We start from the raw sequence: 13,089 nt of genomic DNA on the forward strand, positions 1-13,089 counted from the left end.
GTCATCCATCTTTCCTCCACTGTCCTCCGTCTAGCCTCCCACCATACTCCGTCTAGCCTCCCACCATACTTCGTCTAGCCTTCCATTGTCCTCTGTTTGGACTCCCTACATCATCCATCTAGTCTCCCAGCCTCCTCCACTTAGCCTTCCCCCGTCCCCCATTTGGCATCCCACTGTCATCCATATAGCCTACCACCGTTCTCTGTTTAGCCTTCCAACGTCCTCCGTTTGGCCTCCCACCGTCATCCGCTAGCCTCCCACCGTCATCCATCTAGCCTTCCACCGTCCTCTATTTGGCTTTGCACTGTCATCCATCTAGCCTCCCACCGATCTCTGTCTAGCCTTCCACCGTCCTTAGTTTGGCCTCACACCGTCATCCATCTAGCCTACTACCATCCTCCATTTGGCCTTCCGCCTTCCTCTGTTTGGCCTTCCACCGTCCTCCGTTTGGCTTCCCACCGTCTTCCGTCTAGCCTTCCATCATTCTCCGTTTGGCCTCCCACCATCTTCCGTCTAGCCTACCACCGTCAGCAGTCTAGACTCCCACCATTCTCCGCCTAGCCTCCCACCGTCCTCTGTTTGTCCTCCTACCGTCATCCATCAAACGTCCCAACGTCCTAAGCCTAGCCTTCCACCGTCCTCCGTTTGGCCTCCTACCGTCATACGTCTAGCCTCCCACCGCTAGCAGTCTAGCTTCCCACCATTCTCCGTGTAGCCTTCCACCGTCCTTTGTTTAGCCTCCTACCGTCATCCATCAAACCTCCCACCGTTCTCTGCCTAGACTTCCACAGTCTTCCGTTTGGACTCTTAACGTCATCCGTCTAGCCTTCCACCGTCCTCCGCCAAGCCTTACACCGTCGCCCGCTTGGCCTGCTACCTTCATCCGTCTAGCCTTCCACCGTCAGCAGTCTAGCCTCCCACCGTTCTCCATCTAACCTTCCACCATCCTCTGTTTGGCCTCTTACCGTCATTCATCAAACCTCCCACCGTCCTCCACCTAGCCTTCCACCGTCCTCCGTTTGGCCTCCCAGAGTCATGCATCTAGCCTTCCACTGTCCTCTGTTTGGCTTTCCACCGTTCTCCGTCTAGCCTTCCACCGTCCTCTGATTGGCCTCCTACTGTCATCCGTCCAGCCTCTCACCGTCCTCCGTCTAGCTTTCTATCATCCTCTGTTTGGCCTCCTACCGCCATCCGTCTTTCCTTCCACTGTTCTCCGTCTAGCCTGACACCGTCATCCGTGTAGCCTCCTATTGTCCTCCATCTATCCTACCACCATCTAGCCTTCCACTATCTTCTCTTTTTCCTCCTACCATCATCCGTCTTTCCTCCACAGTCCTCCGTCTAGCCTCCCACCATCCTCCGTCTAGCCTTCCACCATCCTCTGTTTGGCCTCCCACCATCATCCATCAAGGCTTCCACCGTCCCCCATTCGGCATACCACTGTCATCCATTTAGCCTCCCACCGTCCTATGTTTAGCGTTACAACGTCCTGCGTTTGGCCTCCCAAAGTCATTCGTCTAGCCTTCCACCGTCCTCCGTTTGGCCTTCCATCCTTCTCCGTCTAGTATTCCACCGTCCTCTGATTGGCCTCCCTCCGTCATCCTTCTAGCCTCCTACCGTCAGCAGAATAGCTTCCCACCGTTCTCCATCTAGCCTTCAACCGTCCTCTGTTTGGCCTCCTACTGTCATCCATCAAACTCCCAACCGTCCTCCGCCTAGCCTTCCACCGTCTTCCGTTTGGCCTCCCTACATCATCCGTCTAGCCTTCCACCGTCCTCCGTCTAGCCTTACACAGTTGTCCGTTTGACCTGCTACTGTCATCCGTCTAGCCTCCCACCGTCAGCAGTCTATCGTCCCACCGTTCTCCATCTAGCCTTCCACCGTTCTCTGTTTGGCCTCCTACCGTCATCCATCGAACCTCCCACCGTCCTCCGCCTAGCCTTCCACCGTCCTCCGTTTGGCCTCCCGGAGTCATCCATCTTCCACTGTCCTCCATTTGGCCTTCCACCGTACTCCGTCTAGCCTTCCACCGTCATCTGATTGGCCTCCTACCGTCATCCGTCTAGCCTCCTACCGTAATCAGTCTAGCCTCCCAGAGTTCTCCGTCTAGCCTTTCACCGTCATCTGTTTGGCCTCCTAACGTCATCCATCAAACTCCCCACCATCCTCCGCCTAACCTTCCACCGTCCTTTGTTTGGCCTCCTAACGTCATCCGTTTAGCCTCCCACCGTCTTAATTGTAGCCCTCCACCATCCTCTGTTTGACCTCCTACCATCATACGTCTTTCCTCCACTGTCCTCCATCTAGCATCCCAAAATCCTCCGTCTAGCCTTCCACCGTCCCCTTTTTGGCCTCCCAACGTCATCCATGTAGCCTTCCACCGTCCCCTATTTGGCATCCAATTGTCATCCATTTAGCCTCCCACCGTCCTCTGTTTAGCCTTCCGACGTCCTCCGTTTCATCGCACAACGTCATCCGCTAGCCTCCCACCGTCATCCGTCTTGTCCTTCACCGTCCTCCATTTCGCATCGCACCGTCTTGCTTCTATCCTCCCAACGCTATCCGTTTACCCTTCCACCGTCCTTAGTTAGGCCTCCCTCCGTCATCCGTCTGGCCTTCTACCATCCTCCGTTTGGCCTTCCACCTTACTCTGTTTGGCCTTCCACCGTTCTCCAATTGGCTTCCCACCCTCTTCTGTCTAGCCTTCCACCATTCTCCGTTTGGCCTCCCACCTTCATCCGTCTAGCCTCCTACCGTCAGCAGTCTCTCCTCCCACCATTCTCTATCTAGCCTTCCACCGTCCTTTGTTTGGCCTCCCAGAGTCATCCGTCTAGCCTTCCACTGTCTTCCGTTTGGCTTTCCATCGTTCTCTGTCTAGCCTTAAACCATCCTCTGATTGGCCTCCTACCGTCATCCGTCTAGCCTCCCAACGTCAGCAGTCTAGCCTCCCACCGTGCTCCATCTAGCCTTCCACCGTCCTCTGTTTGGCGTCCTACCGTCATCCATCAAACTCCGCACCATACTCCGCCTAGCCTTCCACCGTCCTCCGTTTGGCCTCCTAACGTCATCCGTCTAGCCTCACACTGTCCTACGTCTAGCCCTCCATCATCCTCCGTTTGGCCTCCTACCGTCATACATCTTTCCTCTACTGTCTTCCGTCTAGCCTCCCACCATCCTCTGTCTAGCCTTCCACCGTCCCCTTTTTGGCCTCCCAGCGTCATCCGTGTAGCCTTCCACCGTCCCCCATTTGGCATCAAACTGTCATCCATTTAGCCTCCCACCGTCCTCTGTCTAGCCTTCCGACGTCCTCCGTTTCGTCGCACACTGTCATCCGCTAACTTCCTACCGTCACCCGCTAGCCTCCCACCGTCATCCGTCTTGTCCTTCATCGTCCTCCGTTTGGCTTCGCACCGTCATCCTTCTATCCTCCCACCGCTCTCCGTTTACCCTTCAACCGTTTGGCCTCCTACCGTCATCCGTCTGGCCATCTACCATCCTCCTTTTGGCCTTCCACCTTACTCCATTTGGCCTTTCACCGTTCTTTAATTGGCTTCCCACCCTCTTCCGTCTAGCCTTCCACCATTCTCCGTATGGCCTCACACCTTCATCCGTCTATCCTCCCACCGTCAGCAGTCTATCCTCCCACCGTTCTCCATCTAGCCTTCCACTGTCCTCTCTTTGGCCTCCTACCGTCATCCATCGAACCTCCCACCGTCCTCCGCCTAGACTACTACTTTCCTCTGTTTGGCCTCCCAGAGTCATCCGTCTAGCCTTCCACCGTCCTCTGTTTGGCCTCCTACCGTCATCCATCGAACCTCCCACCGTCCTCCGCCTAGCCTTCCACCGTCCTCCGTTTGGCCTCCCGGAGTCATCCATCTTCCACTGTCCTCCGTTTGGCCTTCCACCGTACTCCGTCTAGCCTTCCACCGTCCTCTGATTGGCCTCCTACCGTCATCCGTCTAGCCTCCTACCGTCAGCAGTCTAGCCTCCCAGAGTTCTCCGTCAAGCCTTTCACCGTCATCTGTTTGGCCTCCTAACGTCATCCATCAAACTCCCCACCATCCTCCGCCTAACCTTCCACCGTCCTTTGTTTGGCCTCCTAACGTCATCCGTTTAGCCTCCCACCGTCTTAATTCTAGCCCTCCACCATCCTCTGTTTGACCTCCTACCGTCAAACGTCTTTCCTCCACTGTCCTCCGTCTAGCATCCCAAAATCCTCAGTCTAGCCTTCCACCGTCCCCTTTTTGGCCTCCCAACGTCATCCATGTAGCCTTCCACCGTCCCCCATTTGGCATCCAATTGTCATCCATTTCGCCTCCCACCGTCCTCTGTTTAGCCTTCCGATGTCCTCCGTTTCATCGCACACTGTCATCCGCTAGCCTCCCACCGTCATCCGTCTTGTCCTTCACCGTCCTCCATTTCGCTTCGCACCGTCTTGCTTCTATCCTCCCAACGCTCTCCGTTTACCCTTCCACCGTCCATAGTTAGGCCTCCCTCCGTCATCCGTCTGGCCTTCTACCATCCTCCGTTTGGCCTTCCACCTTACTCTGTTTGGCCTTCCACAGTTCTCCAATTGGCTTCCCACTCTCTTCTGTCTAGCCTTCCACCATTCTCCGTTTGGCCTCCCACCTTCATCCGTCTAGCCTCCTACCGTCAGCAGTCTCTCCTCCCACCATTCTCCATCTGGCCTTCCACCGTCCTTTGTTTGGCCTCCCAGAGTCATCCGTCTAGCCTTCCACTGTCTTCCGTTTGGCTTTCCATCGTTCTCTGTCTAGCCTTAAACCATCCTCTGATTGGCCTCCTACCGTCATCCGGCTAGCCTCCCAACGTCAGCAGTCTAGCCTCCCACCGTGCTCCATCTAGCCTTCCACCGTCCTCTGTTTGGCGTCCTACCGTCATCCATCAAACTCCGCACCATCCTCCGCCTAGCCTTCCACCGTCCTCCGTTTGGCCTCCTAACGTCATCCGTCTAGCCTCACACTGTCCTACGTCTAGCCCTCCATCATCCTCTGTTTGGCCTCCTACCGTCATACATCTTTCCTCTACTGTCTTCCGTCTAGCCTCCCACCATCATCTGTCTAGCCTTCCACCGTCCCCTTTTTGGCCTCCCACCGTCATCCGTGTAGCCTTCCACCGTCCCCCATTTGGCACCAAACTGTCATCCATTTAGCCTCCCACCGTCCTCTGTCTAGCCTTCCAACGTCCTCCGTTTCGTCCCACACTGTCATCCGCTAACTTCCTACCGTCACCCGCTAGCCTCCCACCGTCATCCGTCTTGTCCTCCATCGTCCTCCGTTTGGCTTCGCACCGTCATCCTTCTATCCTCCCACCGCTCTCCGTTTATTACCCTTCAACCGTTTGGCCTCCTACCGTCATCCGTCTGGCCATCTACCATCCTCCTTTTGGCCTTCCACCTTACTCCATTTGGCCTTTCACCGTTCTCTAATTGGCTTCCCACCCTCTTCCGTCTAGCCTTCCACCATTCTCCGTTTGGCCTCACACCTTCATCCGTCTATCCTCCCACCGTCAGCAGTCTATCCTCCCACCGTTCTCCATCTAGCCTTCCACTGTCCTCTCTTTGGCCTCCTACCGTCATCCCTCGAACCTCCCACCGTCCTCTGCCTAGGCTACTACTGTCCTCTGTTTGGCCTCCCAGAGTCATCCGTCTAGCCTTCCACTGTCCTCCGTTTGGCTTTCCACCATTCTCCGTCTAGCCTTCCACCATCCTCTGATTGGCCTACTACCGTCATCCGTCTAGCCTCCTACCGTTCTCCGTCTACCCTTCCACCGTCCTCTGTTAGGCCTCCTACCGTCATCCATCAAACTCCCCACCATCCTCCGCCTAGCCTTCCACCGTCCTTCGTTTCGCCTCCTAACGTCATCCCTCTAGCCTTCCACCGTCCTCCGTCTAGCCTTCCACCATCCTCTGTTTGGCCTCCTACTGTCATCCATCTTTCTTTTCACTGTCCTCTGTCTAGTTATCAACCGTCATCCGTCTAGCCTCCCACCCCCCTCCGTCTAGAGTCCCACCGTCCTCAATCTACCCTTCCACCATCCTCTGTTTGGCCTCCTACCATCATACGTCTTTCCTCCACTGTCCTCCGTCTATCCTCCCACCATCCTCCGTCTAGCATTCCACCGTCCCCTTATTGGCCTCGCACCGTCATCCATGTAGCCTTCCACCATCCCCCATATGGCATCCCATTGTCATCCATTTAGCCTCCAACCGTCCTCTGTTTAGCCTTCCGCCGTCCTCTGTTTCGCCTCAAAACGTCATCCGCTAGCCTCCTACCGTCATCCCCTAGCCTCCCACCGTCATCCGTCTTGTCCTCCACGGTCCTCCGTTTGGTTTTGCACCGTCATCCTTCTAGCCTTCCACCGCTCTCTGCCTACCATTCCACGGTCTTTAGTTTGGCCTCCCATTGTCATCCATGTGGACTTTTACCATTCTCCGTTTGGCCTTCCACCTTACTCTGTTTGGCCTTCCACCGTCCTCCGTTTGGATTCCCACCCTCTTCTGTCTAGCCTTCCACCTTACTCCGTTTGGCCTCCCACCTTCATCTGTCTAGCCTCCCACCGTCAGCAGTCTAGCTTCCCACTGTTCTCCATCTAGTGTTCCACCCTCTCTGTTTGGCCTCCTACCGCCATACATCTTTCCTCCACTGTCCTCCGTCTAGCCTCCCAAAATCCTCCGTCTAGCCTTCCACCGTCCCCTTTTTGGCCTTCCACCGTCATCCATGTAGCCTTCCACCGTCCCCCATTTAGTATCCAACTGTCATCCATTTAGCCTCCCACCATCCTCTGTTTAGCCTTCCGACGTCCTCCGTTTCGTCGCACACCGTCATCCGCTAGCCTCCTACCGTCACCCGCTAGCCTCCTACCGTAACCCGCTAGCCTCCCACCGTCATCCGTCTTGTCCTCCACCGTCCTCCGTTTGGCTTCGCACCGTCATCCTTCTATCCTCCCACCGCTCTCCGTTTATCCTTCAACCGTCCTTAGTTTGGCCTCCCACAGTCATCCGTCTGGTCTTCTACCATCCTCCGTTTGGCCTTCCACCTTACTCCATTTGGCCTTCCACCATTCTCCAATTGGCTTCCCATCTTCTTTCGTCTAGCCTTCCACCATTCTCCGTTTGCCCTCCCACCTTCATCCGTCTATCCTCCCACCTTCAGCAGTCTATCCTCCCACCGTACTCCATCTAGCCTTCCACCGTCCTCTGTTTTGCCACCTACCGTCATCCATCGAACATCCCACCGTCCTCCGCCTAGGCTACCACCGTCCTCCATTTGGCCTCCCAGAATCATCTGTCTAGCCTTCCACTGTCCTCCGTTTGGCTTTCCACCGTTCTCCGTCTAGCCTTCCACCATCCTCTTATTGGCCTCCTACCATCATCCGTCTAGCGTCCCAACGTCAGCGGTTTAGCCTCCCACTGTTCTCCGTCTACCCTTCCACCGTCCTCTGTTTGGCCTCCTACCGTTATCCATCAAACTCCCCACCATCCTCCGCCTAGCCTTCCACCGTCCTCCGTTTGGCCTCCTATCGTCATCCGTCTAGGCTCCCACAGTCCTCCGTCTAGCCTTCCACCATCATTTGTTTGGCGTCCTGCCGTCATCCATCTTTCCTCCCACTGTCCTCTGTCTAGCCATCAACCGTCATCCGTCTAGCCTCCCACCCCCTTCGTCTAGAGTCCCACCGTCCTCAATCTAGCCTTCCACCATCCTCTGTTTGGCCTCCTACCATCTTACGTCTTTCCTCCACTGTCTTCCGTCTATCCTCCCACCATCCTCCGTCTAGCATTCCACCGTCCCCTTTTTGGCCTCCCACCGTCATCCATGTAGCCTTCCACCATCCCCCATTTGGCATCCCATTGTCATCCATTTAGCCTCCAACCGTCCTCTTTTTAGCCTTCCGCCGTCCTCTGTTTCGCCTCTCACCGTCATCCGCTAGCCTCCTACCGTCATCCGCTAGCCTCCTACCGTCATCCGCTAGCCTCCCACCATCATCCGTCTTGTTCTCCACGGTCCTCCGTTTGGCTTCGCACCATCATGCTTCCAGCCTCTCACCGCTCTCTGTCTACCATTCCACCGTCTTTAGTTTGGCCTCCCACTGTCATCCGTGTGGACTTCTACCATTCTCCGTTTGGCCTTCCACCTTACTCTGTTTGGCCTTCCACCTTACTCTGTTTGGCCTTCCACCGTCCTCCGTTTGGATTCCCACCCTCTTCCGTCTAGCCTTCCACCATACTCCGTTTGGCCTCCTATCTTCATCCGTCTAGCCTCCCACCGTCAGCAGTCTAGCTTCCCACTGTTCTCCGTCTAGCGTTCCACCGTCCTCTGTTTGGCCTCCTACCGTAATCAATCAAACCTACCACCGTCCTCCGCCTAGCCTTCCACCTTCCTTGGTTAGGCCTCCTACCGTCATCCGTCTAGCCTCCCAACCTCAGCATTCTAGCCTCCCAAAGTTCTCTGTCTAGCCTTCCACCGTTCTTTATATGGCCTCCTACCGTCATCCATCAAACCTCCCACCGTCCTCCGCCTAGCCTTCCACCGTCCTCCGTTTGGCCTCCCAACATCATCCATCTAGCCTTCCACCGCCCTCCGTCTAGCCTCCCACCGTCACCAGTCTAGCCTCCCACCTTTCTCCGTCTAGCCTTCCAAAGTCCTCTGTTTGGCCTCCTACTGTCATCTTTCACACCTCCCATCATCCTCTGCCTAGCATTCCACCGTCCTCCTTTTGGCCTCCTAACATCATCCATCTAGTTTCCCTCCGTTCTCCGTCTAGCTTTTCACCGTTCTCCGTGTGGCTTTCCACCGTCCTCTAATTGGCCTCCTACCGTCATCCGTCTAGCCTCCCACTTTCAGTAGTCGAGCCTCCCACCATTCTCTGTCTAGCGTTCCACCGTACTCTGTTTGGCGTCCTACCGTCATCCATCAATCTTCCTACCGTCCTATGCCTACCCTTCCACTGTCCTACGTTTGGCCTTCCAACGCCATCTGTCTAGCCTCCCACCATCCTCCGTCTATCTTTCCACCATCCTCTGTTTGGCCTCCTACCACCATCTGTCTTTTCTCCCACTGTTCTCCGTCTAGCCCCCACCGTCATCCGTGTAGCCTCCCACCATCCTCCATATAGCCATCCACCACACTCTTTTTGGCCTCCTAGCGTTACCCGTCTTCCCTTCACTGTCCTCCGTCTAGCCTTACACCATCCTCCGTCTAGCCTTCCACCGTCCTCTGTTTGGCCTCCCACCGTCCTCTGTTTAGCATTCCACCGTCCTCTGTTTGGCCTCCCACCGTCCTCTGTTTAACATTCCAACGTCCTCTGTTTGGCCTCCCAAAGTCATGCGTCTAGCCTTCCACCATCCTTCGTTTGGTGTTCTATCATTCTCCGTCTAGCCTTCAACCGTCCTCTGATTAGCCTCCCACTGTCCTCCATATAGCCTTCCACCACCCTCTTTTTGGCCTCCTACCGTCACCCGTCTTCCCTTCACTGTCCTCCGTCAAGCCTCCCACCATCCTACGTCTAGCCTTCCAACATCCTCTGTTTGGCCTCCCAAAGTCATGCGTCTCGCCTTCCACCATCCTCCGTTTGGCCTTCTATCATTCTCCGTCTAGCCTTCTACCGTCTTCTGATTAGCCTCCTACCGTCATCCGTCTACACTCCTACCTTCAGCAGTGTAGCCTCCCACCGTTCTCCATCTAGCCTTCCACCGTCTTCTGTTTGACCTCCTACCGTCATCCATCAAACTCCCCACCGTCCTCCGCCTAGCCTTCCACCGTTCTCCGTTTGGCCTCCCAACGTCATCCGTCTAGCCTCCCACCACCCACCATCTAGCCTTCCACCATCTTCTGTTTGGACTCATACCGTCATCAGTTTTTCCTCCCACTGTCCTCCGTCTAGCCACCCACTGTCATCCGTCTAGCCTCCCACCGTCATCCGTCTAGCCTTCCACCATCCTCTGTTTGGCTTCACACCCTCATCCATGTATCCTCCCTCCGCTCTCCGTCTAGCGTTCCACTGTCCTTAGTTTGGCCTCCTACCGTCATCCGTCTGACCTTCTACCGTCCTCCGTTTGGCCTCCCACCGTCATCGTTTTAGCCTCCCTCAGTCCTCCGTTTAGCCTTCCACCATTCTCCGTTTGGCCTCCTACCATTATCCGTCTAGCCTCCCACGGTCCTCCGTCTAGACTTCCACCGTCCCCTGTTTGGCTTCTCACTGTCCTCCATCTAGCCGACCATCGTCCTCCGTTTGGCTTCTCACTGTCCTCCATCTAGCAGACCACCATCCTCCGTTTTGCTTCCCACCGTCCTCCATCTGGCTGACTACCATCCTCTATTTTGCATCCCACCGTAATCCCTATAGCTTCCACAGTAATCCAAACAGCTTCCCACAGTCCATCGTATAGCATTCCACCGTCCTCTGTTTGGCCTCCCACCATCCTCCATCTAGCATTCCAATGTCCTCTATTTGGCCTCCCACCACCATCTGTCTAGTCTCCCACCGTCCTCCGTCTAGCCTCCCACCGTCCAACGTCTAGCCTTTCACGGCCCTCTGTTTGGCCTCCCACTGCTTTCCATCAAGCCTCCCACCGTCCTCCGGTTAGCTTCGCACTCCCCTTTCCGAAATCTAGCTTCTCCCCGTCCAAGATCTAGCCTTCCTTCGTCCTCCATCAAGACACCCCCACAGTCCTCCTGCCTCTCACCGTCTGCCCTTTAGCCTCTCCCCTTCTGCCCTCTACACTCCCCGTCCTCTGTCTATCTTCCCCACGTCTGCTATCTAGCATCCCCCGTCCTCTATATAGCCTTCCCCCGCCTTTCGTCTAGCCTCTCCAATCCTCCGTGTAGCCTCCCACTGTCCTTCTTTCTAGCCTTTCACCGTCCTCTGTCTAGCCTCACCCCGTCCTCCGTGTAGCCTTTCACCGTCCTCTGTGTTAGCCTCACTCCGTCCACCATCTAGCCTCTCCCCGTCCGATGCCTAGCCTACCCCTTTGCTGTCTTGCTTACCCACATTCAACATCTAGCCTTCCTCCCCCGTCCTTTGTCCGGCCTCCCCCTGTCCTTCGTCTAGCCTCCTAGCATCATCTGTCTAGTCTCCCATCGCCATCTGTCTAGCTTCCCACCGTCCTCCATTTAGCCTCCTACTGTCTTCCATCTAGCCTCCCACGTCCTCTATATAGCCTTCCCTCATCCTCTGTCTAGCGTTCCACAATCCTCCATCTAGCCTCCCCCTGCCCTCTATCTAGCTTCCTCCCGTCTGAGATCTATCTTTCCTGTTTTCACCATCTAATATCCCCCATCCACCCTCTCACCTCTCCTCGTCCGCCCCCTAGCCTCTCCTCGTACGCACTTTAGCCCCCCTCTCGTCTTCTGTATATCTTCCCCCGCCATCTTTCTAGTCTCCCTCCGTCTGCCATCTAGCCTACACCCCTCCTCTATCTAGCCTCTCTCCGTCCTCCATCTAGCCTCACCCTGTCCTCCATCTTGCCTCACCCCACCCTCCATCTAGCTCCCCCCTTTCCATTATCTAGCTTCCCCCCGTCTGCCATCTAGCCTTCCTTTGTCCTCCATCTAGCCTCCCCCAGCCACCATCTAGCCTCACCTGGCCATCCTTTAGCCGCCTCCCGTCTGACATTTAGCTTCGCGCCGTCCTAAATCTATCCTCCGGCCGTTCCAAGTCTAGCCTCCAACGTCCTCCGTCTAGCCTTCCCCCTGTCCGCCGTCTAGTCTTCCCCCTTCACTGTGATGCCTAAACCCATTCACCATCTAGCCTTCTTTTGTCCTCCGTTTAGCCTCCCCGCCCACCATCTAGCCTCCACCCATCCTCTATCTAGCTTTCCTTTGTCGTCTCTCTAGCCTCCCATGATCTGCCATATAGCCTTTCATCGTCCTTCTTCTACCTTCCCTCCATCCGCCATCTAGCCTCACCCTGTCCTCCGTCTTGCCTCACCCAATCCTCCATCTAGCTTCCCCCCTTCTATTATCTAGCTTCCCCCCGTCCGCCATCTAGCCTTTCCTTGTCGTCCGTCTAGCTTCCCCAATTCACCATCTAGCTTCCCCTGGCTGCCCTCTAGCCACCTCCCGTCCTACCTATAGCCTCCCCCCTCCAGTCCTAAATCTATCCTCCTGCTGTCCTAAGTCCAGCCTCCCCCATCCTCTGTCTAGCCTTCCCCTGTCCGCCGTCTAACTTTCCTTTGTCCTCCTAGTCTCCACCCATCCTTCATCTAGCTTTCCTTTGTCGTCCGTCTAGCCTTCCATGATCTGCCATATAGCCTTTCATCATCGTCCTTCTACCCTCCCTCAATCTGCCATCTAACCTTCCTTCATCCTCCTTCCAGTTTCCTCACAATCGCCATCTAGCCTCCTTCTTCCTCCTTCTAGCCTCCCTCCCGTCCACCATCTAGCCTTCCTTAGACCCCATCTAGCCTCTCCCTGTCCTCCATCTGCTCTCCCTGTCCTCCGTGTACCCTCCCCCGTCCTCCCTCTAGCCTCCCCCGTGTGCCCTCTATCCCTCCTTTGTCTGCCCTTAAGCCTTCTTTCATCCTCCATCTAGCCTCCTCCATCTGGCCTGTAGCCTTCCTTCTTCCTCCGTCTAGCCTACCCCATCCAACTTCTAGCCTTCCTTTGTCCTCATTCTAGCCTCGCTCCCGTCTGTCATCTAGCCTTCATTCATCCTCCTCTTAGCCCCCGCCCCTATCCGATATCTACCCTCCCACTATCTGCCATCTAGCCTTCCTCTGTCATCCTTCTTGCCTCCCTGTCTACTCTCTAGCCATCCCCAACACCCATCTATCCCTCCCCAACTGCCATCTATCCCTCCCCAACCGCCATCTATCCCTACTTCATCCTCCTTCCAGCCTGCTGTCTGGCCTCCCTTTGTCCTCCTCCTAGCCTCCTCTCGCTCTCTATTTTGTCTCGCCTCGTTCTCCTTCTAGTCTCTCACGTCCTCCATCTAGCTTCTCCCCGTCATCCATCTAGCCTCTCCCCGTCTGCCATCTAGCCTCTCCCCGCCCATCATCTAGCCTATCCCTGTTTGCCCTTCAGCCTCCCCCCGCCCACCATCTAGCCTTCCCATGCCTGCCATTTAGCCTCC

Source organism: Palaemon carinicauda, chromosome 9, assembly GCF_036898095.1.
Source record: "Palaemon carinicauda isolate YSFRI2023 chromosome 9, ASM3689809v2, whole genome shotgun sequence".
Lineage (NCBI taxonomy): Eukaryota > Metazoa > Arthropoda > Malacostraca > Decapoda > Palaemonidae > Palaemon > Palaemon carinicauda.